We start from the raw sequence: 7,745 nt of genomic DNA on the forward strand, positions 1-7,745 counted from the left end.
TGCCTTACGGTATGTCACATACCGCGTTTTTCGGGGCGAAGGGACCTCCTCATCACTGCTACTTATTTCTTCCTCTGGCTGGACGTAATCACGATCCACCACATCATCATCGAGTGGAGAATCACTGTCTCCAGTGAAGGCTTCCAGGACGGATGCGATTTCCTCGTCTGAGAGACCTTTCCGCGCCATGTCTGACCTGGATCACTGCTAGCAGGTGAGTGAGCGAGACAAGGGCGAGCGCGGGTCACGCGGGGTCTAGGACACTGCCCGCCTGGCGGCAGGTAGGGGAGGCTTGGGTACCCGGGCAAAACGAAAATTTCCGCGAATTTTGAAAATTGTGGAAATTATGAACCTTGCAATTGCAGGACGTTGAAGTACGTCCCCGGGATTAGCTGTGACAAAACGTGAGGACGTGGAAGTATGTCTCCGGGACGGCGTGGGTTAAGTAACATCATTAGAAGTATTTAAATGCAGTCACATTAACATGCCAGTCAAATCTTCAAGAGCACAGTAGGTTTTTAAAAAGCAGACATTATAACTAAATTATTAATGAAGTGGGCGCTGCCCTCATTTAAAAGACAATGAGGAGCAGTGTAACAGAAGGGGTTCATAGACCACCAGGCGGAAAATAATGTGTTTTTTTGGATAACATTATTTTCACCCATACTATATCATGTGGTCCTTGGATGAAAACATCTTCTGCCACTGGAAGTATGGTTGCAAGTCTTTCAAAAAAAGCTGTCCCTATGCTAGCTACTTGCCATTCACCAAGGAGCAAAGGAGCGCATCTAGGCTAGGTGTGCCTGTGTTGGTTGCTGCCAGTGAGAACATAGCCTGGCGAGTCTCGCTTACCGATCAGCTGGCCATACATGGCAGTGTATGTGGCTGGAGATTTTGCCGCACCATTCATCAGTCCCTACCACTGTGCTTTGTTTGTAGCAGACTAAAAGGAATTATCGTTGTTGTACATCCATTTTTTGCAGCTTTTACGGAGTTTTGTGTGTGAGTACTGGGGTAAGAATGTACCATCGTGCTGGTGATAGTGATGAAAGTTTCCTGGGCTCTCAGAAATTGCTGAAAACAATGGTTTGTGGTGAAGTCGTTCGATAACAACAATGGTAAACGACCTTTTTCGGGGGAACAGAGCACATGCATATTGCTTAATGGGACTAATCTTCATTCTAATCAATCTTGATTTTTGCATAAGCATTAAAATTTTACATGGAAATGGGCTGAAAGTTCAGCAAATTAAAAATAAAACTTTTAAAAATTTAAAAAATACTATTAATTAACATTCATTTCACAGAGATGGCCAAAACATTGTACGAATCACAATATACACCCAAAAACCTTTCCTAGGGAAAAAGAAAAACGAATGCACAACCAACAAAATTAGAAAGTTAAGGTTGGGACAATATAGCTGAAGTTTGAACCCATTTTCTGGCATTTTAACCGTCCAGTTGACGTACCTATGCGCCCGGACGTTTTGTCACTGTGACTACACTTGACGTTTATAAACGCCTTGCAATTGCAAGGTCCGTCATTTGCACATTTTTCAAATTTTGCTTCTGATTTTTGGTACATATATGCGGGACACCTTTCTCTACCCAAGGCCAGGCGGGGACAATGCCTTACCCCGCGTGACCTCCCCTCCTCCCCACATGCCATTGTCTCAGCAACTCACCTTTTACCAGTGACCTGGCCAGTAAAGACATGTCGTGCCACGGTATGAAATTCAAGGTAAGAGTGATTCCCTAATTGATGACAGTGTGGAGGACAAAGTTTACTTGATGTGAGAGGAAAAAATGATCAGAAGTGATGAGGAGGTAACATCGCCAAGAAAGGTGCAGTATGTTGATGTGTTTGGTGAGTGAAATAATGCTTATTATTGTGTGAAAACCAATATACTCCTTTAGTACCTATAAATTCGTACCAAATAAATAAATATCTACCTATTCTGAGTGGTTTGGAATAGTTACCCCTCCCATAGAAAACATCTTCTCTGGAGCTGGGCTCGATAAAAGACGGTACCAGGTGAGGGGAGGGTCACCTGTACTGGGCATTTCTAAGCTCAGGTGAGCCCTTTTTCTCTGAATTTTCAATGTTTCTCATAAAAAGTGGAGGTTTTAGCCAAAAAAAAAAAAAATCACAAATCTGTCAGGATTGGGGAGGGGGGGTCATTGGTGAAAAATCTACAGAATTGCAGTGGGTTAATATGTGGCGTGAGAACACCTTACATCATGAAACCCCTCACATGATAGGCACTTTAATATTTTTTTTTAAATAACAGAACAGAGGAAGGAAAAACAAATGAATAAAATATAACAATCCATATACGAGATTACTGGTGTCCTCCATTCATAAATAATCTGTAACAGTTGGACCTAAACAGCTGAGGGTTGAAGTTTTAGGGGAAACAACTTTGGGGAAATAAGTTTCAGTGAGATACAGTTCAAGGAATAAAAGATTTCTGATAGGTGGAAGTTCTGCAATGTGGCAGTATGACATGCCACTCATGAGTGTGTAGCACATAGGAAGGCATGGAAAAGTGGCTCAGTGGATGCAGCACCATATGAGTATTTTTTTTTTTTTTTAAAGGTAAGGCTTTCCGAAAGGAGGATTACCAGGAGTGTGAAAGGTAGGTGAGAAGATGAGCAGTGGAGCGTCCCTGACGGAACCCATACTGACGATCAGAAAGAAGGTTGTGATAGGAAAAAATTCTTTAAAATTTTTCTATTAAGAAATTACTCAAAAACTTTTGAGATACAGGATGTTAAAGCAATTCAACGATATTTAGAGAGTTGGGAATGGTCACCTTTCTTTGGGACTGGCTGAATGAGAGTAAACTTCCAGCAAGAAGGAAAGGTACAAGTTGATAGACAAAGACGAAAGTGTTTGCCTAGGCAGGGTGTAAGTACAGAAGCACGGTTCTTGAGGACAACAGGAGGGACTCCATCAGGCCCATATGCCATGTTAGTATGGAGGCCTGATATGGCAGAAAATACATCAGCTGAAGAAATTTTAATGCCAGCCATGAGGAAGTCTGAAGGGGGAAGTGATGAAGGGACAGCACCGGAATCGTCTAAGGTGGAAATGGAGGAGAAAGTCTGAGCAAAGAGATCTGCTTTATTAGTAGAAGAAATAGCTACAGAACTATCAGAGCAGAAAAGAGGAGGGAAGGACAATGAGGTAAAGTTGTTAGAAAGGTTTTTTGGCAAGGAGCCAAAAGGAGCGGGAAGAATTCAAGTTGGAGAATTGAGAGCATTTAGTACGGATGAAATTATTTTTAGCAGAGCGAAGAACAGACATAGCACGATTCCAGGTAGAAACGTAAAAAAGGTTTGATTCAAGGGTGGGTTGGCTCCGGTACCTTTTATAGGCCCTCTCCTTGTTGCGGACAGCATTAGAACAAGCGTGATTAAACCAAGGCTTTCTTGCTTTAGTCAAAGGATATGAGAAAGGAATGAATGCTTCCATGTCCGAGAGAATAACCTCCGTAATGCGCAAGGCACACTCATAAGCAATAATCATTCCAGGAAAAATCAAAGAAGTACTTCCTGAGGGCCTCCCAATCTGTAGGTCCGAAGTGCCACAGACGACGTTTCTTTGGAGGGTCCACAGGCCTTACTAGAGTCATAGGACAGGTTAAGGTAATAAGGTTGTGATCGGAGGAGCCCAACAGAGAGAAACGATTAACAGTGTAAGCAGAAGGATTAGGTGTAAGGAAAACGTATATATATATATATATATATATATATATATATATGTAAGTTTTATGCCATGTACCTCTTTTTTGGATAAGGGCTAAGGCGTTGCCCCTGGGTAGAGGACTTTGGTTTTGGAGCGTGTAGCATTTTATGACCGGATGCCCTTCCTGATGTCTACCAATGACCCTTGGGTGGATTCGATCCTCCGACCCTTCGGTCAGGGCGGAGCGCTCTAACCCACTGAGCCACGGCTGCTACATATATATATATATATATATATATATATATATATATATATATATATATATACATTATATTATATATATATATATATATACATTATATTATATATATATATATATATATATATATATATATATATATATATATATATATATATATATATATATATATATATATATATATATATATATATATATATATATATGTGTGTGTGTGTGTGTGTGTGTGTGTGTGTACAGTAAATTTTGGTAACCAGTGATTTCATGAAATCCTTAGGGAATTCGTGAAATGAGTTGAAATTAGGACGGGTTAATTAAGGTTAGATCAATTATTTTAAGCTGCAGTTAGGTTAGGCTGGGATAATCTAGGTTAAGTTTAGGTTTGCTTAAGCTAGGTTAGGCTATGTTAGTTAGGTTTCTATGAACGCATAAAATATGTTAAGTTCGTTTCGTTCATTCATTCGTTTTAGAAGGCTCGTACATGCTTGCAGGCGTAGGCCTTGGTCACCTAATGGCGGCTGTCCATGCTGCTCGTCGAGCAGCGCTCGATCTCTGACAGCTTCCCTATTCAGTCCCTTATCCCTGAGGTCACAGTCAGTCACCTCATCCCAATTCTTTTTCGGTATACCTCTCGCAACCCTACCCCTAACATGACACTTCTCACTACTTGCACCCAATTATCATCCCCCATCCTCTCCATATGCCGAAACCATCTCAGTCTACCTCTCCTCATCACAACACCAATACGGTTCAGTCCCATCCTACCCCTTGATTCTTCCATCGTAAACCTACCCTGTCCAGGCCTCACACTCAAGGATCCATTGCACACCCGCATAATCAATGTCATTTCTGTACGTTTGAGCTTGCGAATATCCTCTTCCTTTACTGCCCAAGTCCCACTACCAAACAGCATTACACTCCCAAAACATCAATCTATCTATTGCCAGACGCCTGAATCCCGTTTGGGGTGGCCACAAACAAAACGCCTCCACGTCGCCCTGTCCCCCGCCATTTCACTGCCCTGCTCTCAATTCACACCCCCCTCTCTCATATACCTCTCCACCCCATCCCTCCATCTCATCCTCGGTCTCCCCCTCCCTCTTCCTCCCTCCATCTCACTCACATACACTCTCGTCAGTCTTTCACCCTCCATCCTCTCCACATGGCCAAACCACCTCAGTGTGTTCCTCATAACGCTTCCTATCACATCCACATCCACACCACAACGCTCCTTTATATCCTCATTCGTCAGCCTGTCTCTCCATGTGACTCCACAGGTTCCTCTTAAATAACTCATTTCCACTGCTCTCACTCTTGACTTGTGTCTTTCCAACAACGTCCAAGCTTCACTTCCATACGTTAGAGTTAGTATCACAATACTGTCATGTAGTAACTTTTTCACTTCCATGCTCACTTCCCTGTTTCTTATCACTGCTTTCAAAGAACCAGCAACCTTTCTTCCCTGTTGTACCCATTCAAGCACTTCACCTTCCAAACCTCCATCCTTACTCATCACACTACCCAAGTACTTAAACGTACTTACATTTTCCAATTCCTCACCATCCAACCTTGCTGTACATTCACTGACTTCACCTTTCTCAAAGACCATCACTTTACTCTTCCCTACATTCACCTTTAGATTCCGTTTCTTACACACTCTCCCAAACTCATCCATCAAGCCTTGCAGCTCCCCTTCGTCTTCACTCAATAACACAGTATCATCTGCAAACAACAGTACAGGGAGTTTTCAAACATTATCCTCTCTCACCAGGCCTCTCCAACATCCACTACCCTACCTTGTACCTCTTTTATTACCCCATCCATGTACAGATTGAACAACCATGGAGATATGACACATCCCTGTTTCAACCCAACCTCCAAAGAGAAAAATTAACTTAGTTCACCATCCACACGCACTGCAGCCTTAGCACCATCATATATACTCTTCACAGCATTCAACAACTTCCCATCTACTCCATATATTCTTCATACTTTCCACAATCCTTGTCTATCCACCCTGTCATATGCTTTCTCCAAATCCATGAAAGCCGCATTCAACTTCTTTCCCTCCTCTAGAAACTTTTCCACTAAAGATCTAAGAATGAATATCTGATCTACACAACCTTTTCCCTTCCTAAAGCCTCCCTGTTCTTCTCCAACTAATTCCTCTGTTCTTTCTCTAACTCTCTCAATAAGTATCCTACCATACACTTTTCCTATTATACTAAGAAGACAAATGCCCCTATGATTGCCACACACTTCTTTTTCCCCTTTTCCTTTGTACAAGGGAATAATTATACCTGACTTCCAATACTCCGGGACTCTACCTTCCTCCCAGGCCAATCTACACATCTTCCACATCCATTCTACTACAATCTCTCCCCCATGCTTCAGCATTTCACCACACACTCCATCAATTCCTGGGGCTTTCCTCAATTTAACTTTCTTCGTTGCTTACACAACTTCTATCCTACATACAAAGATCCCCTAACACAGAGGGACATCCTTCTCAGTGTCAGGAGAGGCAATAGCTCCCTGAACTTCTTCAAACTACTCCTCACTCTAGCCACACAGTTAGCTCCAGCCACACCTCCAGCACATAACATGTCTCCCAAATAACAGAACTCTACCACACACTCAAGAGACTCACCAGCAAGTTCAGTCCTTTCACGCCTGACAAACTCCACCTGCTCTCCTCACCACACCGCACACATAAATCAACTTTATCTCGTAGACTACCGTCAATACCACTACATCTTTATGTACCCACATATCACAGACACTGCACAAGATGGAATTACTTCCCACGCCCTAATGACAAATAAACCTAACTTAACCTAACCTAAATAACCTAGCCTTACCTAACCTAAACCTAACCTACACTATCCCAGCATAACCTAACTGCAGCCTAAATTAACTTATCCTTTATTATCCTATCTTAATTTATAATCATTTCACGAAATCCCTGGGGATTTCATGAATTCACTGGTTACACATATTTCCTGTAACTGTGTGTGTGTGTATATGTATATGTATATATATATATATATATATATATATATATACATATATATATATATATATATATATATATGTTTATATATTTATATATATATATATATATATATACATATATTTATATATAGCTATCTATCTATCTATCTATCTATCTATCTATCTATATATATATATATATATATATATATATATATATATATATATATATACATAAATATATATATATATATATATATATATATATATATATATATATATATATATATATATATATATATATATATATATATAATCTACCTCAGTAGGTTATATTGTGTAGTGATGTGGTTTGGTATACTACTACTATAATAACAGTTCAATGGATCATATCTTCCAGCCATACCACAGAGCCCTCTGTGCTGAAATACAGTAAACTCTCAATTATTCTTTGTCGCAATCACCGGCTCACTGCCATATCTAGTGCTTTTTGCTAGGCACAATGAAAGCAACATGCCGCGGAATTTGGCAATATCCGGCGCCAAAACGGGAGGCAACTGGCGGTTCTATGCAGTATCTGGTGGTAAGGTGTATCTTCCGCTTCAGGCATGGGACCCAGTCGGCACCCGGGTAATCCCCACAATGCATCAGCTTTTCTGAACGTGCAGGGAGCGGTTGACCCTGCGTGTCAAGCCTACCGATGCCTTCTCACTCTCTTATTTTCTCCCATGGATCTCAAATAATGAAGACTTATCTGCACTCTGCTCTTATGACCATGTGATGGCAAAATTCTAGTGCTGTG

This window comes from Coenobita brevimanus, chromosome 53, assembly GCF_032717465.1.
Source record: "Coenobita brevimanus isolate Jiangsu-jjx chromosome 53, ASM3271746v2, whole genome shotgun sequence".
Lineage (NCBI taxonomy): Eukaryota > Metazoa > Arthropoda > Malacostraca > Decapoda > Coenobitidae > Coenobita > Coenobita brevimanus.